Here is a 25,368-nt window from a genome sequence, read left to right as displayed (position 1 = left end):
TGAAATTTTGGTTTCGAGACAGTTCACCTCGCAATTCCCTCACTGAACACCATGCGCTGCTATAGCAGATTCTTTTCCCCTTTTATGTTTCTTGATGGGGATAATTTTAACGGGAAAGACGAAGCCCTGAAACATAGTGATATATGGATATTAGCCCAACAGAATCGATAGGTCAGTTTTATCGTTGACAAACGACAGTTTTATCTCTGACAAAGATAATCTCTGCTGATCACATGTAAACTTCTACGACGCCCCTTTTTCACCGTTTTTATGCCGTTCCTCCACTTCCCACCCGCCAGTCGGCAAGACGCCTGAAGGGGGAGCACTTTTGAAGATGTATAGCGCCGCTGTGGCCGAAATGTCAGGAAGGAAGAACTTTCACGGACTACGACCCTAAAACACGGAAGATTCAAATGGCTCTGAGAACTACTTAAACCTAACTAACCTAAGTACATCAAACACATCCATGCGCGAGGCAGGATTCGAACCAGTGACTGTAGCGGCCGCGCGGTTCCAGACTGAAGCGTATAGAACCGCTCGGCCACGACGGCCGGTACGGAAGATTTATCGTCCGCATCTCGTGGTCGTGCGGTAGCGTTCTCGCTTCCCACGCCCGGGTTCCCGGGTTCGATTCCCGGCGGGGTCAGGGATTTTCTCTGCCTCGTGATGACTGGGTGTTGTGTGCTGTCCTTAGGTTAGTTAGGTTTAAGTAGTTCTAAGTTCTAGGGTACTGATGACCATATATGTTAAGTCCCATAGTGCTCAGAGCCATTTGAACCTTTTTGGAAGATTTATCAGCGGCTAAGACATCTGGCATGAAAAGCCTCCATTCTAAGAACAGTTATCGTTCGGACTTTTTAATAAATTATAGGTGAAAAATCTGAAAGTAATAAAACCACCATAAATAGGGTTTTGATTCTTCATCGATAATGGTTTTACATGCTTAACCCAAGACATTTAACACTTTGAACCATATGTAATCAGACGTTCGACGTCGTTAGATGCATGGCGGTTAGATTTTTTTGAAGAATGGGGGTGAGGGCGGTTATGTAGTTATGTCAGTCTACAGTCACTGCGTTTACATGCGACGCGTCTTCCGAAAGATGAAAACGGGAATTTGGGAACCGTTTTTCAAAAAAATGGTTCAAATGGCTCTGAGCACTGTGGGACTTAACATCTGTGGTCATCAGCCCCCTAGAACTTAGAACTACTTAAACCTAACTAACCTAAGGACATCACACACACCCATGCGACCGTAGCGGTCACGCGGTTCCAGACTGAAGTGCCTAGAACCGTTTTTCGCCGTCGTATTTACATGTTAAGGTCTGAAGCGGATTTGCTAGCCCATTTAAATAAGGCGTCTGGAATTTAGTCTGTGAGGAATGGTCGACTTCGGTTTATTGGGAGAATTTTGTGAATGGTTAATCTGGGAAGGAGATCGCATATCGAACACTAGTGCGAGCCACTGTTGACTAGTGCTCCAGTGTTTGGGATCCGTACCAGGTCGGATTAAAGGAAGACACTGAAGCAATTCAAACGCGGACTGCTAGATTTGTTGCCGTCAGGTTGGTACAATGCGCAAGTGTTACGGAGATGCTTCGGGAACTCTGGAGGCAAGGCAACGTTGTTATCGAGAAACACAACTGAGAAAATTTAGACAACCGGCATTTGATGCTAACTGCCGAACGATTCTACTGCCGTGAACATACACTCCTGGAAATGGAAAAAAGAACACATTGACACCGGTGTGTCAGACCCACCATACTTGCTCCGGACACTGCGAGAGGGCTGTACAAGCAATGATCACACGCACGGCACAGCGGACACACCAGGAACCGCGGTGTTGGCCGTCGAATGGCGCTAGCTGCGCAGCATTTGTGCACCGCCGCCGTCAGTGTCAGCCAGTTTGCCGTGGCATACGGAGCTCCATCGCAGTCTTTAACACTGGTAGCATGCCGCGACAGCGTGGACGTGAACCGTATGTGCAGTTGACGGACTTTGAGCGAGGGCGTATAGTGGGCATGCGGGAGGCCGGGTGGACGTACCGCCGAATTGCTCAACACGTGGGGCGTGAGGTCTCCACAGTACATCGATGTTGTCGCCAGTGGTCGGCGGAAGGTGCACGTGCCCGTCGACCTGGGACCGGACCGCAGCGACGCACGGATGCACGCCAAGACCGTAGGATCCTACGCAGTGCCGTAGGGGACCGCACCGCCACTTCCCAGCAAATTAGGGACACTGTTGCTCCTGGGGTATCGGCGAGGACCATTCGCAACCGTCTCCATGAAGCTGGGCTACGGTCCCGCACACCGTTAGGCCGTCTTCCGCTCACGCCCCAACATCGTGCAGCCCGCCTCCAGTGGTGTCGCGACAGGCGTGAATGGAGGGAGAATGGAGACGTGTCGTCTTCAGCGATGAGAGTCGCTTCTGCCTTGGTGCCAATGATGGTCGTATGCGTGTTTGGCGTCGTGCAGGTGAGCGCCACAATCGGGACTGCATACGACCGAGGCACACAGGGCCAACACCCGGCATCATGGTGTTGGGAGCGATCTCCTACACTGGCCGTACACCACTGGTGATCGTCGAGGGGACACTGAATAGTGCACGGTACATCCAAACCGTCATCGAACCCATCGTTCTACCATTCCTAGACCGGCAAGGGAACTTGCTGTTCCAACAGGACAATGCACGTCCGCATGTATCCCGTGCCACCCAACGTGCTCTAGAAGGTGTAAGTCAACTACCCTGGCCAGCAAGATCTCCGGATCTGTCCCCCATTGAGCATGTTTGGGACTGGATGAAGCGTCGTCTCACGCGGTCTGCACGTCCAGCACGAACGCTGGTCCAACTGAGGCGCCAGGTGGAAATGGCATGGCAAGCCGTTCCACAGGACTACATCCAGCATCTCTACGATCGTCTCCATGGCAGAATAGCAGCCTGCATTGCTGCGAAAGGTGGATATACACTGTACTAGTGCCGACATTGTGCATGCTCTGTTGCCTGTGTCTATGTGCCTGTGGTTCTGTCAGTGTGATCATGTGATGTATCTGACCCCAGGAATGTGTCAATAAAGTTTCCCCTTCCTGGGACAATGAATTCACGGTGTTCTTATTTCAATTTCCAGGAGTGTACATTGTGAGTAAAGACCGAGAAGATAAGTTACGAGAAAATAGGGCTCATACGGAGGTACTCAGGCAGTCGTTTTTCCCGCGTTCTATTTGCGAGAGCAATAGGAAAGGAAATGGCTAGTAGTGGTACACGGTACCCTCCGCCAAGCGACATACTGTGGGTTGCGAATGGTGTATGTACATGCAGATGAATCGCTATTTGTCCTCATTTAAATATCAGAGGTAGACAACTTCTTGCTCAGTCTAATATTTAGACTCCTCCTTCACTGTAAAATAAGTCTACATTAGCCGAATATTTTGAAAATAAGACGTAACTTGACAACCTAAGCACGTTTCAAAAACGGCTGTGCGCAAGCAAGGGACGGCACCTAAAAGCGGATTTTCAGAATTGATTTTGGCGTGTTTACATGACCGCACAGAAACGGTATTGTTGAAATCAGCTTATGAAATCCGATTTTAGGAGCACTGTGTAAACAATGTGAGTCACCGATTAATAAAAGTGGCAAAACTGGATCGGAGAATCCACAACGGAACATGAACGCAGCTTTCTGGAACGGCAGCTCAAGCCCAACCAGGCTGCACTTCCCTTGCGGCGAGACGGAAATTTAGTATTCTCACTCGCGTAGTGAAATTTTCCTAAGAAAAACTGCATGTTCCGCTGCACGGCAGCGCGGAAATCTCATCTAGGCGGCGGTGGTGGAGAATAGTGCCGGAAAAAAAGTGAAGATGGAACCTAGCAATCGCGCGCCGTTTTATTCGCGAAAATGAGTATGGCGGTCCTTTATTATGCGGGAACAATTATAACACGCGTTGGACTCTGGGAACAACGCAAATCTCCGCCTCCCTTCAACCGCTCCCCGTTCTGGAAGAGGAATATGTATGGATGACCATATATAACGCGGCTCTGCCTTCATTTTTTATCCCGCGCCCCGCTTGTGTTTTGTCAGCGTAGTTAACAAGGAACGCAGTGGCGGCGCCACCACAGCAGAGCCCAACTTGACGCTCGCCTGCAGTGTTTTGTTTCTTCTCTCTGGCCGTTGGTTTCCTTTTTTGTTTTTATCTTTGCACACAGAGGCTGTGGTCATTAAAGATGGTCCATTCCTCCCCCGTGGAGGCGTTCCGCGATGAGGCGCTGTGAATATTCACGCGCAATCTTTGCTTTGCGCCCGACCGGCGGGATTTACAAATTATAATTTCGCCCCGCTGTGTTGTGGGCGCGTTCTCATTTTTTGCGCCCGTTCGTAGCCTCAGCAGTGACTGCGGTTCTTAAAATAAAAAAAAGCATAAAGAGTGCTTCCTAGAAATATTTCGTTGATTGTGTCGTTTTATATTGCACGTCTATGAAGGTAAGTAAGTGCCTGCTTTGTAATCGTTCGTCGTAGAAATAATACTGATGTGTTAAGCTGTGCCATCACATCGGGAAAAATGGGGCAGCTGAATTTTGTGTGTTACCAACGCTATCGCCAGGTCGAACATGATCGAAACGGAATACCGAGGAATTTCAGCGACTGTAACAATTCGGATTGAATAAAATTGCTTTCCTGGACGAGAAATTTAAATTGCATAAATATTAGTTATATGAACAATATCTATAGAACTTAGCGAATTCACGAGGCACCTACAATGATACGTGTTGTGTGGCGTTGGCAAGCGAGAAACTCGTTTACCGATCTGGTAATGGAATTAGACTGGAACATAAGAGGTGACTGAAGACTCCAGAAGCACATTTTATCAGGGAGAAGACACAGTTTGGTGTCATCAAAAAAGTTGAAAATATTGTCTGGTACATCTGTCAGATAACTACAGTCAGGACAAAAACATTGCAACACTATAGGAATATATGGCAACAATGGAAATTCACCGCATTTAATGCCACGTGCCACTAATGGTGCTGTGAAAATACGGCTGCCAACATGGAGTAATGGAGTAAGATATTTCTCGTCCGTACTGCAATTTTTTATTTGCCTGCTGCCTTTCGTGATTCATCTTTGAAACTGAACACGTTATCTTGCTTTTCAAAAGATTGGTCTACATTTTTTAAATTTGAAAATGTCGACGCCATCTTCTCCACGCTTTGGTAGAGTCTTAATTTTTGTTGCTGGAGAATACTTACGCTATGTTCTTTTTATATACTTCACTATCTCAACTTGAGTTTTTAAATAGAAAATAGTGGCGCCGTCTTGCTTTCTCATAATTTACTACATTCACCAGTCGACCACTTTCTGGCTTTTCTAATTCTTACTGCTGTCTCTTGTTTTGCTAAAGAAAAACACCTACGTCATCTTCCTTTCTTTCTCTGATCTCAGAACCTCCATCTGTGAAAGACTTGGAAATATTTGACGCCATCTTGCTTTTCTGCAGATTATTAACTCCATCTGTGGGTTCTTGACTGGAAGACAATGACGTCACATTAATTTCTGATGCTGTCATAATCAACTCATTAACAGGATTTATTTTACTTTAAAGGTTTAACACCGTAAGAGAGACTGTATACATGTCTCGAGGCAGCGTAACTCATGCAAGGAAATTAGCCAGACTTTATTCATCCAGTATTTGAGAATGGGAGCTATTAGTGACTTCTAGCAAACCTTACACCTAATTTTAAACCTATTCGAAACCTTTTTTCCCTGACAACCGACACAAAATAATGACAGAAAAAAGTTTCATTGTTTACCAAATAGTCGCTGCTCATGCCACAAAACTTTAACATTAGGCATGACTTCTCAGTTTATACTTCTCTGATACTATCTCTAGTCATGAGATATTTTGCAGGCAGTATCCATATGTACCACTGAATGTCCTTGCAAAATATCACTGTACGACTCATAGCTCAGGAGATATTTAAGTCACAAAAACTTACATGCATTAAAATCAGCTGTTTTGTAAATAGGAGTTCGATTCTTTAAAGAATCGCAGTTTTTTGTGGGGGGGGGGGGGGGAATGTTGCTGGTATATGCTGAATTACGGAAGACGATACCCGGCCGGGGTGGCCGAGCGGTTCTAGGCGCTACAGTCTGGAACCGCGCGGCTGCTACGGTCGCAGGTTCGAATCCTGCCTCGGGCATGGATGTGTGTGATGTTTTTAGGTTAGTTAGGTTTAAGTAGTTCTAAGTTCTAGGGGACTGATGACCTCAGACGTTAAGTCCCATAGTGCTCAGACCCTTTTTTTTTTTTTTTTTTTTTTTTTTTTTTTTTTTTTTTTTTTTAGAACGGAAGACGAGAAGCATATTTTTGATAAAAATTTCGAATAGGCCTAACCTCCGAAATTTGTTGATTTCTTTTGTCGATGATATCATAATGAAGTAACTCCCACAAGTTCAACATACATAGTTTTAGAAAGCTGGACTACGAGTTTCAGTGTTACATAGGTAATAAATAAATTTCAAGCTATACAAGACAACTCAATCTTTGAGGGAGAAAAGCGCTGATGGTGTTTCGGCTCGCCCTTCGTCTTAACCCCCGCATCCACTCAGATCCTCTTCACAAGGTAATGTAGCGCGAAATAGTCACGGTAGGCGGTCGTAAAGCCATAAATATCTTCTTCCCCGCTCCTAGCATTTCCCTCTTTTCCCGCAGGCGGACTTTTTATGTCGCATTAAGCGCAACTGGTAATGGGAAAGAAAGGATTCGCAGCAGCTAGAAAACGAAAGAGGGTGCGCCGGCTTTCGGCGCGAAATGAGGCTTGCAGCGCCTTCGGAATGTTGGCCGCTACTGTATTACCGTCACTTCCTCCTCCCTCCCCCCCCCCCCCCCGCCGCTCCCGCGACACACACACACACACACACACAGGCAGCTACGAGCATTCGAACGCGCGTCTCTGTGGCGAAATGTGTAAAGAGTCGCCATATCTCTGAAAGAGGCGACGTGCGCCCGCCGTCATTCATATGTTAATGTCGCGCCGGCAAAGATATTAGTGTGCGCGCACGTAGAGGCAAGGCCACTACAGGAAGTTCCACAAGCGAAGCGCCTCCCGCGGTGCTTTACGAAAAACTACAAGGTTATTACAAATGATTGAAGCGATTTCACAGCTCTACAATAACTTAATTATTTGAGATATTTTCACAATGCTTTGCACACACATACAAAAACTCAAAAAGTTTTTTTAGGCATTCACAAATGTTCGATATGTGCCCCTTTAGTGATTCGGCAAACATCAAGCCGATAATCAAGTTCCTCCCACAAGCGTTTGACTTTGTCATCGGGTGTCAGGGCTTGTAGCAATTGTAAACGGTAAGGCTTCTGCTTTAGCCTTTTCCGTAAGATTTTCCAAACCGTCGGCTGTGGTACGTTTAGCTCCCTGCTTGCTTTATTCGTCGACTTCCGCGGGCTACGCGTGAAACTTGCCCGCGCGCGTTCAACCGTTTCTTCGCTCACTGCAGGCCGACCCTCACAGAGGCATCCAGAAGCTTTAAACTGCGCATACCATCGCCGAATGGAGTTAGCAGTTGGTGGATTTTTGTTGAACTTCGTCCTGAAGTGTCGTTACACTGTTATGACTGACTGATGTGAGTGCATTTCAAGCACGACATACGCTTTCTCGGCTCCTGTCGCCATTTTGTCTCACTGCGCTCTCGAGCGCTCTGGCGGCAGAAACCTGAAGTGCGGCTTGAGCCGAACAAAACTTTATGAGTTTTTCTACGTATCTGTAGTGTGTCGTGACCATATGTCAATGAATGGAGCTACAGTGAATTTCTGAAATCGCTTCAATCATTTGTAATAGCCCTGTAGTGACTACCGAACGCCTCACAGCATGTTTAGCTAAATATACTAGTTCTTCGTAAAAGAAACGCGTTCGGGTTTCACTCTGGGCAGGCCGGTAGGTATCACGAACTGTCGACAAACCATTGTGTCACAGCTTCTCCTTAATGACAGGGTGCAATAACACGCCGATAAAAACAATCAATGTCTCCGAACTGTCCCTATACTGTACTCAGAACAGAACGCTGTAAAATGTTTTTATGTCCCTTGTAATGGTACTTGAAATACGTAACCATTAAGGCACCTCATCTCAACCTCTCGTCCCGCGCCCGGGTTCCCGGGTTCGATTCCCGGCGGGGTCAGGGAATTTCTCTGTTTCGTGATGATTGGGTGTTGTGTGATGTCCTTAGGTTGGTTAGGTTTAAGTAGTTCTAAGTTCTAGGGGACTGATGACCATAGATGTTAAGTCCCATAGTGCTCAGAGCCATTTGAACCATTTTTTTCAACCTCTCGATACCAGCAATATTCTCCTGTGTTTCTGTAAAATAGTTAACATATTTCTGTGACAACATTCAGAATTGATTTCATTAATGTAGAGGTACTTCGATACGTCGATATGTATATATTGCAATGATATTATTCTTAAGTGTATTCTTTCTTTTGTCACTATGATCTTTGATGTACTTGTAACTCTGATTTTTGGGCGCGTATGCGGTTATTAGGGAGTGAAGCTTTGGTCGTCATGTTAAAAAGACGCAAATTGTAGTCAGTTTATGAAATGTGAACTTTAACAGTGAGGAAGATATTTTCAAGAATGTTTTACATTGTGATGTTGCAACAAAAGTAATAAGAAAGAAGTCTAACTTAAATTCGGAGTGCTGATTACTTTTTTACATCACCATTGTCATAACTTGCAAAAGTTTAATCTTCAAGAATGGTTTATGAAGCGCATCTATAAAACTTTTGAATATCGCAGAATAACACCTAGGCCTCTTTGCATCCGAGCTTGGAATCACCACCACCTAGATTTTCGACGATTGAGCCACGAGTTCACAACGACACCAGCATGGGAAACACGAAAAAATGAGTGCCTGGTTTATCCATTATTTCAAGAAATGACTTTATTAACTCAGCTCTAATGACACCTGCCACATAATATAACTTTGTTGTTGCCCGAAAATGCAGTATTTAGCAGCGTGAGCAGCACTACAATCATAATTAATTTTTGACCTTTGTTGTGGTAAGGTTGTTAGGCCCTGCACATTTAGGGTTCTCTCGAGCTCAATAAGGCGATCAGTCGCTAACCCCGAAAAACAACGCCGGGCCGTTCCCGAGTGTCTGGCAGAGACGTCGAACGCATCCGCCATTTGTAGTTTCGCAAAGAGTCCGCAGAAATCCGTTCGCCGTGCAGCTACAGAGTTCAACATGTCCCCGATGTCCGTCTGGCGTGTGTTGCGTCAACGTCTACACACGAAACCGTACAAAATTCAGCTACTGCAAGGTCTTCGTGAAGGTGACAAACAACAACGTGTGGAGTACTGTGACGTCGTTCTCGGCAAGATGGAGGATGACAGTTGTCTTTGGCGCTTAGTGTTTAGTGACGAAGCAATGTTTCATTTAAATGGAAATGTGAACCGTGATAATGAGAGAATATGGTGTACGCCTGTACGGAAAGACAACGTGAAGTTGTACTACATGAGAGGGACACTCCAAAATTTAAGTGTTTTGTGCAGTTTCGCGGGAAAAGCTTCAAGGTCCACTCTTCTTTGCCGAGAACACTGTTACACGAAGCACATACCTCGATATGCTTGAGAACTTTCTGTTCACACAGTTGGAGGCTGATTCGAACGACTTCATTTACCAAGAGGATAGGGCACTATCACACAGGTATCTGGAATTGTGAGAATTTTTTAAATCGAAGGATTGGTCGCACTGGGCCAAATGATTCAGCCTTATATTACTGGTCTCCAATGTAATAACCATCTATTATTATTATTGGTTATTGGTTATTTCTTGTGGGGGTTTATAAAAGACTGTTTATGTGCCTCCGTTACCAACAATGAATGAACTGAGACATCGCGTAGCAGCAGCTGTGGAAGCAGTAACTCGAGGCGTGCTCCCTGTAGTGTGGGAACAATCTGAGAACCGCATTGACATATGCCGTGCATCACAAGGGGCGCATATCGAAGACCTATGAAAAAGTATGATTTTTTTTTTTTTTTTTGAGTTTCCCGTTCATCAAATAACAAAATTAATTGTATACGTCGTTTATTAGTTTCAGAAATATAGGTGTCCCCAATCGGGCGAATCGGTGTGGGCCGTCGCCTAAGTCGGTGACGGCGACCTCCCAGGCACGGCCTAGTACAGGAAGTTGCGAAAGCCGCGCTTTGTCTCCTCCGCGACTACTGGCTGCTCCCGCACCAGCGCCGACTTTACTGCCCTCTTCTCGCTGACTTATCTGCACGACGGTTCAAAAGTTTTCGCTCGACTCGCCTTTTGCGCCCGTAACGGTCTTACAAGTGCGCCTTCTCAGAAGCGAGACAAAACAATGGAGGCTATTCCACGAAGAGTGGCGAAAAAATGAACGCAGGTGGAAGTCATGCAACGGCAGGAAACATTTCAACAGAAACCACTTAGAAATTTACCGACTCCCCCCCCCCCCCCTCGCCGTCTGTCCCACCGATTCTTCAAAGAATCGAATTCCCACGAACAGAAAAGTGTCTCATTGCAACTGGCCATTAAAATTGCTATACCAAGAAGATAAACGGGTATTCATTGGACAAATATATCATAATAGAACTGACATGTGATTACATTTTCATGCGTTTTGGGTGCATAGATCCTGAGAAATCAATACCCAGAACAACCACCTCTGGCCGTAATAACGGCTTCGATAGGCCTGGGCATTGAGTCAAACAGAGTTTGGATGGCGTGTACAGGTACAGCTGCCCGTGCAGCTTCAACATGATACCACTGTTCATCAAGAGTAGTGACTGGCGTATTGTGACGAGCCAGTTGCTCCGCCATCATTGACCACACGTTTTCAGTAGGTGTGAGATCTGGAGAATGTGCTGGCCACGGCAGCAGTCGAACCTTTTCTGTATCTAGAAAGACCCGTACAGGGCCTGCAACATGCGGTCGTGCATTATCCTGCCGAAATGTAGGGTTTCGCAGGCATCGAATGAAGGGTAGAGCCACAGGTTGTAACACATCTGAAATGTAACGTCCACTGTTCAAAGTGACGTCAATGCTAACAAGAGGTGACCGAGACGTGTAACCAATGGCACCCCATACCATCACGCCGGGTGATACGCCAGTATGGCGTTGACGAATACACGCTTCGAATGTGCGTTGACCGCGATGTCGCCAAACACGGATGCGACCATCGTGATGCTGTAAACAGAACCTGGATTCATCCGAAAAAATGACGTTTTGCCATTCGTGCACCCAGGTTCGTCGTCGAGTACACCATCGCAGGCGCTCCTGTCTGTGATGCAGCGTCAAGGCTAACCGCAGCCACGGTCTCCGAGCTGATAGTCCGTGCTGCTGCAAACGTCGTCGAACTGTTCGTGCAGATGGTTGTTGTCTTGCAAACGTCCCCATCTGTTGACTCGGGGATCGAGACGTGGCTGCACGATCCGTAACAGCCATGCGGATAAGATGCCTGTCATCTCGACTGCTAGTGATACGAGACCGTTGGGATCCAGCACGGCGTTCCGTATTACCCTCCTGAACCCACCGATTCCATATTCTGCTAACAGTGATCGGATCTCGACCAAGGCGAGCAGCAATGTCGCGATACGATAAACCGCAATCGTGATAGGCTACAATCCGACCTTTATCAAAGTCGGAAACGTGATGGTACGCATTTCTCCTCCTTATACGAGGCATCACAGCAAAGTTTCACCAGGCAACGCCCGTCAACTGCTGTTTGTGTATGAGAAATCGGTCGGAAACTTTCCTCATGTGAGCACGTTGTAGGTGTCGCCACCGGCGCCGACCTTGTGTGAATGCTCTGAAAAGCTAATCATTTGCATATAACAGCATCTTCTTCCTGTCGGTTAAATTTCGCGTCTGTAGCACGTTATCTTCGTGGTGTAGCAATTTTAATGGCCAGTAGTGTATATTGCGTATTTACAAACATATACAGGTTTAGACCTTGATCTATGAGTAATATCAGTATTATTACAGATGTATGGCCGGCCGTCGTGGCGGAGCGGTTCTAGGCGCTTCAGTCCGGAACCGCGCTCCTGCTACGGTCGCAGGTTCGAATCCTGCCTGGGGTGTGGATGTGTGTAATGTCGTTAGGTTAGTTAGGTTTAAGCAGTTCTAAGTTCTAGGGGACTGATGACTTCAGATGTTAAAGTCCTGTACAGCTCTGAGCCATTTGCATCATTTTTTTTGAACAAATCAATGAGGATTTGCAGAAAATAAACGCGTGGCAGTTATCTCTCAATATTAGTAAGTGTAACCTATTGCGTACAACAAGACGAAAATCCCCGTTAATGTACGAGCACAAAATAAATGCCCAGTCTTTGGAAGCGGTAACATCCGTCAAGTATCTGGGTGTGACTATTCGAAATGATCTCAAATGGAACGATCAGATTATACAAGTAACGGGCAAGGCGAACCCTAGATTGTGGTTTATTGGTAGAATCGTGAAGCGTGCAGTCCTTCAACAAAGGAAATATCTTACAATACGTTAGTTCGTCCAGTCTTAGAGTATTGTTCGTCTGTATGGGACCCTTACCAGTTGGGTCTGATTCAAGAGATTGAGAAGGTCCAAAGAAGAGCAGCAAGATAGGTGACTGGTACATTTAGCCATCGCGAGAGCGTTACAGATCTCATAGAAAGTTTAAAGTGGGACACATTTGCAGATAGATGGGGCGGAAAACAGAAGGGGCTGCTCACTAAATTCCGAAATCCGATCTTCGCCGAGGATGTAGAGCACATATTATTACCACCAACTTTCAAATCGCGCAATGATCGCCACTCAAAAATAAGGGAAATTAGAGCTCGTACTGAGGCGTTCAGACAGTCGTTTTTCCCTCGCGCGATCCGCGAGTGGAACAGATGGGGGAAAAGATGGCTTTGGCGCCAATTGTGCCCTCCGCCACACACCACTTGGTGGCTAGCGGAGTATACACATAGATGCAGAAACCTAGGTAGTAGGAAAACAAATGTTATTGAAACAAGTGTTTCGTTTGTTTTCTACATAATAGGCTAAAAGCCGGAAAGAAAGGAAGAATGGTTTTAAGTTTCAGAGTAGGTCGGACAGGGCGCAGAAATACAAGTACGGAGCAGCAAATCTGTTCTGGCAATGTCGAGGAAACAGCCTAGCACTCAGACAAGCCGTTGGAAACCTACACCGCGATACTGGGCAGGTGTTTGAGTCCCGCGCCCCTTCTCACGTGGGACGGCCGCTAGATTTTAACGAATGCCACATCTTCGCTCGATCACTGACTCCGAATATTGCGCCACTTAATTTTGGAGCAGCCGATTTCCAAGCGACACTGAAAAGGGCAGCTGACAGAAAGTAGTTCGAGCGGAAAGCGAAAATCACAGGCTTATTAACTGTTAATAATTGGAGGCGCGTCACCACTTACATAGACGGAGCCATTCGGAATTAAATAAAATATGAAGCAATGGATGAACACGCAATTTGGTAGCGCCAGTAGCGTTGCTAATTGAGACGACATTAGCGCCTGGACCTCTTCTTTCCCTCGAACGGTTCGCTTTCGCGAAATGAGAGTGTTTTTAATAGCAGACAGAAGCAAGTAGAGGGAAAAAGGAAATGATGCGATATGGAAGGAAAAAACGACTCTAGTGGAGCGTGACTAATTGCAGACTGCACCGATAAGAGCTATTAATGAGCCAATCGCTGCCAACGCGATGGCCTAATTGCTTGCCTGACGTATTAATTGCGTTTTACAGCCGACGGACTTCGAACAGCGTCCACGGCAAGATTCACGCTTGACATGCAATGGACTTACTTCCATATTTTGGGCAAGTTGATCTGCACAGCACGTCTCTCCTTCCCTATTTCCGCCAGTGCCTGCGGCAAAGCCACCTGCTACCGTTTTCGGACAACACAGGCGAACATCGCCTGATGAAACTCTATAAAGCAGATCGCTGCTAGGTCGTCGAACGGTTTAAATGGGCAGCGCCGGCACGGAATGCATTAGCGCGCGGCGCGCAATACACGCACATATGTACGACTACGTACATGCGTATTGCGGCAGGCACCTAGATTTTATTCGTGTATATTTAGCGACGCGTCCGCTTGTCATTAAACTGTGTGGAATGCCGGTCACAAAATTAATAGTCAGAGCGGCCCCTAGCAAACGGGGGATCCGTATTTCATTCCCTACTAATGCCTACTTCACCCGCTCGATTACTCTGCAGTTTGTACTGTTGTCACACAGGGTCTCATGCAAACCGTGCACGCCAGGGGACATGCGGGTTCAGTCTTCCTATATACCAGCAGAATCTCTTGCAGAACGAATAGTATCGCGCGAGAGTAAAAGAGCGCAGGTCAAATGTGTTAAACGAAAAGGATTACACAGCAATATGGATGAAGTTTGCCTGAAGCAGGATGGCGGTGCATATTGTGAGCTCAAATACTGCGGCCTTCGTGCACGAAAACAACCTGCTATCAAAGAATTAGTGCGGGTTCGGAACAAAAAACGACTTCTGTCAAACTCTGCTTGCTTTGTTCACACGTGTCATGTTGTGAACACACACTGATGCCGCAAAACATTTGCCACTATTAATTTTAACTTTAATAATCAACAGCCTCAGTTGCATCGTTTACCTAGAATTCACCTAGGTTTCAGTCGGGATAACCCAACCCTTCTGAAGCTGGCAGGGGTAAAACACAGTGAGCGAAAGGCTATTTACAATTTGTACAGAAAGCAGATGGCAGTTATAAGAGTCGCGGGGCATGAAAGGGAAGCAGTGGTTGTGAAGGGAGTGAGACAGAGTTGTAGCCTCCGCCGATGCTATTCAATCTGTATATTGAGCAAGCAGTAATGGAAAGAAAAGAAAAGTTCGCAGTAGGTATTAAAAAATCCATGGAGAAGAAGTAAAAACTTTGAGGTTCGCCGATGACATTGTAATTCTGTCAGAGACAGCAAAGGACTTGGAAGAGCAGTTGAATGGAATGGACAGTGTCTTGAAAGGAGGATATAAAATGAACATCAACAAAAGCAAAACGAGGATATTGGAATGTAGTCGAATTAAGTCGGGTGATGCTGAGGGAATTGGATTAGGAGATGAGACACTTAAAGTAGTAAATGAGTTTTGCTATTTGGGGAGCAAAATAACTGATGATGGTTGAAGTAGAGAGGATATAAAAAGTAGAATGGCAATGGCAAGGAAAGCGTTTCTGAAGAAGAGGAATTTGTTAACATCGAGTATAGATTTAAGTGTCAGGAAGTCGTTTATGAAAGCATTTGTGTGGAGTGTAACCATGTATGGAACTCAAACGTGAACGGTAAATAGTTTGGACGAGAAGAGAATAGAAGCTTTAGAAATGTGGTGCTACAGAAGAATGCTGAAGATTAGATAGGTAGATCACGTAACTAATGAGGAGGTATTGAATAGGATTGGCGAGAAGAGGAGTTTGTGGCACAACTTGACTAGAAGAAGGGATCGGTTGGTAGGACATGTTCTGAGGCATCAAGGGATCACCAATTTAGTACTGGAGGGCAGCGCGGAGAGTAAAAAGCGTAGAGGGAGAGCAAGAGATGAATACACTAAGCAGATTCAGAAGGATGTAGGTTGCAGTAGGTACTGTGAGATGCATCAAACCAGTCTCAGGACTGAAGACCACAACAACAACAACAACGCAACCTTCTTCAGAATAACATTAACTATCGTTTGTCCATAGTGGACATCGTCAAGCTAAAACTACAAATCCATAAATTATCGTCGACTATAAAACGTATCTGGAACTGCGTAGGCCCCACTTCGTGACCGCGGTGCGGCAGCCGCGATTGCTGTACTGGAACCCGAGTAGGAAAATTCTAGGTAAACGGTGCAACTGAAACTGCTGATTACTAAAATTAGAATTAATATATATATACTGTTGGTGACAGGGCCGCGAAATGTTGAAGATATTATGACGACGCGACGCAGTAAGGAAAGAATATAGGCGGGATAGAGACAAAAGGGCAGTCGTTATAGCGAAGCTACGGGCCGCAAATGCGGAAATCCACTGATATGAGCTGTTTTGACAAAGGGCACATTGTTGAGCCGCTGCGACTGGAATCGACAATCTCTGAAACGGCGAAGCTGGTCGCCTGTTGGCGTACTGCTGTCGTGAGCACCTGTGGAACGTGGTTGAAGGATGGTGGAGTAACGCGTAGGCCATGTGGCCGTATCCTGTGTGTTTCCCACGACTGTTGTGTTGAAGAGTTGTAGAAACTGAGCTGTAGCGAGGAAATAAAGCGTTTTTGGGCCCATGTCTAATATACGAGGGTAGGTCAATTATTATCCGCAGTTTAGTTATATTTGTGTTTATTTTGGTAGTACTGTCGTATTACATTGATGACGCATGCTTTGTTTACTTGTTGTTATATCTTTGCAGTTTTCAAGCTGCCAGGTTAGTTTCGTTATCTCTGCCGTGCTGTTAATCATGGCTGCTCCGCTGTCTATTTGCACCAAAGAAGAGCGACGTCCAGTGATCCGTTTTTTGTGGTCGGAAGGCGTATCAGGGGCCGAAATTCATCGAAGACTTTCGGTACAGCACGGGAACAGTGTTTTGCCACAACGGAGTGTCTACGAATGAATTGAAAAATTCCGAAATGGCCGCAGAAGTGTTACGCACGATGAAGGAGCCGGACGAAAGTTTACCGCCACAAATGAAGAAACCATTGAGCGTTCACGTGAAATGATTCTCTTAGACAGACGATTAGCTACTGACGAAGTGGCACATCGTCTGTAAATTAGTCACGGTTCTGCATACGAAATCATCCACAACAGACTTGGGTTTCATAAGGTTTGTCCAGGATGGGTCCCAAAACAACTCACGCAGTTGCATAAACAAACGCGGTTCGACATCTGCAACAAATATTTGGATCGCTATGGTAACGAAGGGGACAACTTCTTGGACAGGATCATTACTGGTGACGAAACATGGACTCACGATTACGAGCAGGAGAGTAAGCGGCATAGTATGGAATGGAAACATCCACATTCGCCGTGCAAGAAAAAGTTCCAGACCCAACCGCCCGCAGGAAAACGGACGCTTACGGTTGTCTGGGACGCACAAGGTCCAGTACTGGAACATTATGGGGAAAGGGGCACAACAGTAAACAGTGTGACGTTACAGTGTGATGCTTACAGCCAGACTAAAGCCTACAATTCGAAGCAAACGCCGAGCATTGCTGTCAGAAGGTGTTGTGTTGTTGCACGGCAATGCCCGTCCACATACTGCTGCCCACACTGCTGGAACACTCCAGAAACTCAAATCTGAAGTGCTGGATCATCCTCCGTATAGTCCCGATCTTGCCCCTTCTGACTGTCACTTGTTTGGTCCACTCAGACAGGCATTAAGGGGCCGTCGATTTGCCTCGGACGAAGCAGTGAAAGAAGCGGCGCATTCCTGGCTCGCAGCTCAAGCGAGAACCTTCTTTTATGACGGCATCAGGAAGCTTGTACGACGCTGGACCGAGTGCATTGAAACGCACGGAGACTATGTCGAAAAATGATGTTCTTGTAACTTTCCTATTTGATTACAATAAAATTCTGTAAGTACTTTGGGTATAACTTTTGATTTACCCTCGTATTTTCTTCCTGCACCTGTGAGGAATGTTTTCTGAAAGTCTGGTCGTACAGCCGGTCGGTGTGGCCGAGCGGTTCTAGGCGCTACAGTCTGGAACCGCGCGACCGCTACGGTCGCAGGTTCGAATCCTGCCTCGGACATGGATGTGTGTGATGTCCTTAGGTTAGTTGGGTTTAAGTAGTTCCAACTTCTAGGGGAGTGATGACCTCAGAAGTTAAGTCCCATAGTGCTCCGAGCCATTTGAACCATTTGAACCTACGCCAGCAAATAGATGGCCCTGAGCTGAAGAACATATCAGACACAGATACGCTTTTCCTGTAAACCACAGTACTGGTGTTACTTTTAATTACATTTACACATGTCCTACTGGACGACACCGCACAGCACGAACTAAGACTTAATTTTGGTTGATACTCTATCGACGCACAACGTTTGCTGCCGATCTGAGTGTCTGACGTCTAGAGGTTTGGGTGTCAGTGGGTAGCCGCGAAAGCCAAAGGTCCTGAGTTCGAGTCTCGGTCTGGCGCGCAGTTTCAGTGTGCCAGGAAGCTTCATATCAGCGCACACTCCTCTGCAGAGGGAAAATTTAGTTCTGGAAAGCAAGCTGCGTTTCACAAGATCGCTTTTCCTGAAACTGTGATGCCGTCGGCGTGCTAGCAGAGTGGCGCCTGCCCTGGAACCTGCAGGTCAGCGGCGGCGCGCAGACCGCGTGTTCTTCCGCTATCCGCGGGGCGCCACTGACCAGTTGCGCTGGTCCCTATATGGAAGCTTGCGGAGCACCCGCCGCGCCGGCTCCCGTTAGGCGGCTGCGGCGCGGAACACGCGGGCACCGCAGGGAGGTCGTCTCTGTCGCCTCCCAAACAATCTGCGTGCGTACAAGGACACCACACAACATAACTGGCGGCCGTCAGGACACACCGTGCTAACACCTCTAGCCTCAGGTGAGGAAGACAGCCACAGGTTTCTCGAGGTGTCCCGTATCCGGCTGAAGCGACTGATGTATTCCTTGTAGCGAATTTAATCTTAACTGCCTCCCTAATAACACTGTCCCAATAGCTGGACGTGCATGCCAATATCTCGGTGTTGTTATAGAGCATGGGGTGACCAGTATCCAAGCTAAGCTGTCCCATCTTGAAACATTTCGTGAAAATTGTTATAGTGATAGACAGATTGAACGTGCGTTGCGCTATCGGCCAACTGTACATCGGGTGATTGATGACAATTCTGAGTCAACACGTAAGTCTACTGCCTTTTTGCCTTACGTAGGAAACACGTCCAACAAGATCGGTCGTATTTTACGGAAATACGATGTGAAATGTGTTTTCCGACCTCCATCTAAAATTAGAGCACTTTTTAGTTCCGTTAAAGATGATCTTGGATTGCGTAAGGCGGGTGTATATCGCATTGCTTGTAGCTGCGGCATGGCATACATTGGTCCGACTATCAGGACCGTGGAGGACCGATGTACTGAGCATAAACGGCACACACGATTACAGCAGCCAAGTAGATCTGCTATTGCCGAACATTGCTTGGATACTTGTCACCCCATGCTATACAGGGTGTTACAAAAAGGTACGGCCAAACTTTCAGGAAACATTCCTTACACACAAAGAAAGAAAATATGTTATGTGGACATGTGTCCGGAAACGCTTACTTTCCACGTTAGAGCCCATTTTATGACTTCTCTTCAAATCACATTAATCACGGAATGGAAACACACAGCAACAGAACGTACCAGCGTGACTTCAAACACTTTGTTACAGGAAATGTTCAAAATGTCCTCCGTTAGCGAGGATACGTGCATCCACCCTCCGTCGCACGGAATCCCTGATGCGCTGATGCAGCCCTGGAGAATGGCGTATTGTATCACAGCCGTCCACAATACGAGCACGAAGAGTCTCTACATTCGGTACCGGGGTTGCGTAGACGAGAGCTTTCAAATGCCCCCATAAATGAAAGTCGAGAGGGTTGAGGTCAGGAGAGCGTGGAGGCCACGGAATTGGTCCGCCTCTACCAATCCGTCGGTCAGCGAATCTGTTGTCGAGAAGCGTACGAACACTTGGACTGCAATGTCCAGGAGCTCCATCGTGCACGAACCACATGTTGTGTCGTACTTGTAAAGGCACATGTTCTAGCAGCACAGGTAGAGTATCCCGTATGAAATCGTGATAACGTGCTCCATTGAGCGTAGGTGGAGGAAACTAAAATGAGCTCTAACATCGAAACTAAGCGTTTCCGGACACATGTCGACATAACATCTTTTCCTTATTTGTGTGTGAGGAATGTTTCCTGAAAGTTTGGCCGTACCTTTTTGTAACACCCTGTATAACAACACCGAGATATCGGCATGCACGTCCAGCTATTGGGACAGTGTTATTAAGAAGGCTGTTGAGATTAAATTAGCGAGCAACCTCGTTAACAGGGACGGAGGTTTCTGTTTCAACTCTGTTTGGAATCCTGCTGTCTCCGTTGTCAAAAAACAGAGGGAGAGAGTTGATGCTACCTCACCTGCGAGTTTGTAGTCTCACTATCGATAGCTCTGACTTTGGTCATCTTTGGTGGCACTAGTGTTCAGTGTGAGTGTTATCTTTCCTGCTTCAGTCCGAGAACCGAGGTTTTAAATTTGCACGTACGTCGCGTGTCCGTTGTAGTTTGCCTCGAAAATGGCGGGGTGTTCTCCTGCCGAAATATCGGCGGTCGCTCGAAGTGTCACCTGGCTGAATTCCCGGAAGTTATTTGAAAGTTGTATTCGCCACGAGAAACTCGGGTTTGACAGGAGATTCCGTACAACTAGTAGCTCGCACTCACCTAATTTTTCAAGACAATTGTAGTCTTTCCTGTTCGATGGCACGCTCTGCACGTACATCTGTCCGTATTATCTGCACAGCGCGTTGTGGCGAATGCTTCTGCTCGCCCCAGCAGCAGACACTTAGCTGCCCGAGCCGTGACTTACGGGGCAGACAGCCCGCAGCGGCCGTCACGAGTTACTCCCAACACTGCCGCGGACGTCCCTCCAGCACTTTCTGCGGTATCGACTCAGCCGCCTGCGGCGTAAACACGCCCGGGGATACAAACTTGCGCGACATTAGGGCGGGATTTAAAACCTCCCTCCGCTGCGCCCACATTAATAAAACAGCCCTGATGGCGCACTCGACCTCGGCGGGTCCTCTGCCCCGTACGCCTCGACCCTATCGATATATCGAGAGGCCGACTCGATAGAGGGCCGGCTTATTGCTCGGCGGTGCTGTACCTCAGGGGCCGATTTAAGGTCCTAAATCACGATGCCTATACGGTAGAACATTGTGTATTGAGCTGCGCTCTTCTTTCAGAATAAATTTTCACTCCGTAACTGAGTGTGTGCTGCTTCGACCCTTCCTGGGGAATTAAAAGTGTGTGCTGTACTGGAAGTCGAACACGGAACCTTCGCTAGTTTTACGTGGTGTGCGAGAGAACTTCTGTGGGGTTTGGAGCGTAGAAGAAAAGCTACTGGTGGAAGTGAAGATGAGAGGGGGGGGGGGGGGGGGGATCGGGAATCGTACCATCTGCTGTGGTGGTTGAGAGTTTTGGGACGAGACCAGGAAGGGGCACTAATTGTTGTAAACTGGCATTTAGGTTTACTCAGCGCAAGCGTTAAGTTTTGACGAAGGTCGACAACAGCGATGGCCCTAGGATACATCCCTGAGGTACAGCAGTCATCTTCCCTTTCTTTTAATTGAAATATACTATGTGATGAAAAGTATCCGGATACCTGGCTGCAAATGACACAAGTTCGCAGCGCCCTCCATCGGTAATACTGGAATTCAATATGGTATCAGCCCAGCCTTGATGACAGCTTCCACTCTCTGCAGGCATACGTTCAGTCAGGTGCTGGAAGGTTTCTTGGGGAATGGCAGCCCATTCTTCACGGAGTGCTGCACTGAGGAGAGGTATCGATGTCGGTCGGTGAGGCCTGGCACGAAGTCGGCGTTCCAAAACATCCCAAAGGTGTTCTGTAGGATTCAGGTCAGGACTCTGTGCAGGACAGTCCATTACAGGGATGTTATTGTCGTGTAAGCACTCCGCCACAGGCCGTGCGTTATGAGCAGGTGGTAGATCGTGTTGAAACATGCAATCGCCAACCACGGATTGCTCTTCAACAGTGGAAAGAAACAAGGTGCTTAAAACGTCAATGTAGACCTGTTCTGTGATAGTGCCACGCAAAACAACAAGGGATGCAAGCCCCCTCCACGAAAAACACGACCACACCATAACACCACCGCCTCCGAATTTTGCTGTTGACACTACACACGCTTGCAGATGACGTTCACCGGGCATTCGCAATACCCACACCCTGCCATCGGATCGCCACATTGTGTACCGTGATTCGTCGCTCCACACAACGTTTTTCGACTGTTCAGTCGTCCGATGTTTACGCTCCTTGCAGCTACCGAGGCGTCGTTTGGCATTTGTCGCCGTGATGTGTGGCTTATGAGCAGCCGCTCGACCGTGAAATCCCAGTTTTTTCACATCCCGCGTAACTGTCATAGTGCTTGCAGAGGATCTTTATGCAGTTTGGAATTGCTGTGTGATGGTCTGGATAGATGCCTGCCTATTACACATTACGACCCTCTTCAACTGTCGGCGGTCTCTGTTAGTCAACAGACGAGGTCGGCCTGTACGCTTTTGTGGTGTACGTGTCCCTTCACGTTTCCACTTCAGTATCACATCGGAAACAGTGGACGTAGTCTTGTTCAACAGTGTGGAAATCTCGCGTACAGACGTATGACACAAGTGACACCCAATCACCTGACCACGTTCGAAGTCCGTGAGTTCCGCGGAGCGCCCCTATCTGCTCTCTCACGATGTCTAATGACTACTGAGGTCGCTGATATGGAGTACCTGGCAGTAGGTGGCAGCACAATGCACCTAATATGAAGAACGTATGTCTTCGGCGGTGTCCGGATACTTTTGATCAGATGGTGTATATCAGGGTTTGTATACAAAGACATAAACCGCTCAAAAAAGGCTCTGAAGACAAACGATTCGTCTCGGACGACGAAGTCCAGCTGTGCGTGTGGAACTGGTTAACACCGCAGCCCCGGTAATTTTATGAGACAACCACTCACCGCCTTGTGTCACAGTGGGACAAGTGTCTCAACAGCCAGGGTCAGTACTTCTAACATACAGGTACTGGTTTCTGTAATCATGCCTCCGGGTCGTTTCTTTTCGAACATCCCTTGTAGATGCAGATGCCATCACTAAGGCATCTTCCGCAACAGTGTCTCAGTGTGTGGGTTGAGGTGAAGGCTATTTAGGTACGGAGGTGGATTAGTAACTTGGCTCTTAAGTTTACCCAATGTGACTGCGTGTAGTAATGGCGTTAGGACACATCGTGGACCTACGACACATCCCTGTGGTACACAAGCAACTTTTTTTCGCTTCTGATGGAAACTTACTGACTGGTGTAGGAGAATTTATTTCTTGCTGCCGAGTAATCTATGCAGGGGGGGGGGGGGATTATCATACGCCACCAACATTGAGGCACCTTCTGCCACGCTGTACGAGAAGGGAGTGGGAGCAATCAGGGGAGGGGTTGGGGGCGGGGGGTGCAGTAAATTGGCTTTTAAGTTGAGGCAGCGAGCGGCCGGCCTCTTGACGATACCTGTTGGCGGAAGAGAACTTGCTGAACAGGATCCGGGCCAAGCAATTACCGAAGTTGGCGCTCCCCTAAAGCTTCCCTCTTCTGCCCTGACGCTCTGTTCTGTTCTGTTCTGTTCTCTTCGCGGGCCTTAAATAAACTCGCCGGGCGCGCAAACTCTGCCCCCGCAATTAGCGAAACGGCCGCCAGGGGCTGAGCCGGCCGCGGCACCACGGGCTTCTGTCCCGGGACCAAAGTTGCCAGCTGCGCAGGGATTACGGATCGACGCAGTGCGAAGCAAGTGGCGCGCCGTAGCTTATTACGATCCCGTAAGTCCTTCACACAGTTACTCTACTAAAGCACCCCTCCCACCCCCCACCCCCACATTAGAACTGTTGATATATTTAAAAAAATATCAGGAATCCGATATAACGATATTTTTAAAAAAAATATCATTATCGGCTCTCGGTATACCTAAACAACTTGCTTCTTTTAGTATGTCTGTGACTCTCTGCCACGCATCAAACAGTCCGCAGCTCGTGGTCTAGTGGGTAGTGTAGCTACCTCTGGCTCACAGGGACCCGGGTTCGATTCCCGATCGGGTTGGGGATTTTCTCCCCCTGGGAATTGGTTGTTTCTTTTGTCCTCATCATTTCGTCATCACCACTCGTGACAGTGGCTAGATTGGACTGTGTAAAAAAATTGGACTGTGAATAACATTGGAACTTTGTATGGGCGCACCACAAACCAAACATCAAACGCCTCAAACAAGTTGTGACCATTCGTGATGCCCTTCTGTGTATATCTTCAATACCCCTGCCAGTCCTACTCAGTACGGGTCCCACACACTTCAGCAGTATTGTGGAATGAAACTTCCTGGCAGATTAAAACTGTGTGCCCGACCGAGACTCGAACTCGGGACCTTTGCCTTTCGCGGCCAAGTGCTCTACCAACTGAGCTACCGAAGCACGACTCACGCCCCGTCCTCACAGCCTTACTTCTGCCAGTATCTTGTCTCCTACCAAACGTCTGGTCAATGGTGCCCGAGCAACTGGCTCGTCACAACACGCCAGTCACTACTCTCGATGAACTGTGGTATCGTGTTGAAGCTGCACGGGCAGCTGTACCTGTACACCCCATCCGAGCTCTGTCTGACTCAATGCCCAGGCGTATCGAGGCCGTTATTACGGCCAGAGGTGGTTGTTCTGGGTACTGATTTCTCAGGATCTATGCACCCAAATTGCGTCAAAATGTAATCACATGTCAGTTCTAGTATAATAAATACCCATTTATCATCTGCATTTCTTCTTGGTGTTGCTGTTTTAATGGCCAGTAGTGTATTTTCGCAATGTCCTGTTACTTCCACACGCAACAACAGGTGAAGACCCCAGGCGTCGGCGCTGAATGCCGTGACGTCACCACTAAGAGGCGGGCCGGGCGCAGCTGGCGCGCTCCCACGGCGATCGCAGTGGCTGGTGATGCAAGCCCAGATGGCGGACGCCTCGCGATGCATCACCAGGACAGCGCGCGGCTGCGGTGACCGCACCGCAGCGACCACTCCCTCCCCAGAATACGTCAGGTTCCGAAATGATTCACTGGTGACCCTCCCTTCTCCGTCCTCCCCCAACGCCACCTTCACATCTCACACTTTGACCTTTACTGGAGAACTTATTTAAAAACTGGCGTAGTTAGGAAACTACTGCGAAAGCAAAGAGAGCTTCACTCCAAGTTTAAATGCAGCCAAAACCTCTCAGACAAACAGAAGCTAAGCGATGTCAAAGTTAGCGTAAGGAGGGCTATGCGAGAAGCGTTCAGTGAATTCGAAAGTAAAATTCTATGTACCGACTTGACAGAAAATCCTAGGAAGTTCTGGTCTTACGTTAAATCAGTAAGTGGCTCGAAACAGCATATCCAGACACTCCGGGATGACGATGGCATTGAAACAGAGGATGACACGCGTAAAGCTGAAATACTAAACACCTTTTTCCAAAGCTGTTTCACAGAGGAAGACCGCACTGCAGTTCCTTCTCTAAATCCTCGCACAAACGAAAAAATGGCTGACATCGAAATAAGTGTCCAAGGAATAGAAAAGCAACTGGAATCACTCAACAGAGGAAAGTCCACTGGACCTGACGGGA

The 25,368-nt window shown here is 47.4% G+C and overlaps 1 protein-coding gene across 1 annotated transcript in view; it reads right to left on the bottom strand.

Moving 5' to 3' along the window:
* Positions 1-25,368, bottom strand: part of LOC126213609 (basement membrane-specific heparan sulfate proteoglycan core protein-like) — an 843,204-nt gene that overhangs the window by 509,432 nt on the left and 308,404 nt on the right. The gene's annotated exons all lie outside the window — the stretch shown is intronic.

This window comes from Schistocerca nitens, chromosome 11, assembly GCF_023898315.1.
Source record: "Schistocerca nitens isolate TAMUIC-IGC-003100 chromosome 11, iqSchNite1.1, whole genome shotgun sequence".
NCBI classification, from domain to species: Eukaryota; Metazoa; Arthropoda; class Insecta; order Orthoptera; family Acrididae; genus Schistocerca; species Schistocerca nitens.
The sequence above is the reverse complement of the archived record's forward strand: the minus strand, read 5'-3'. Positions and strand labels throughout refer to the sequence as shown.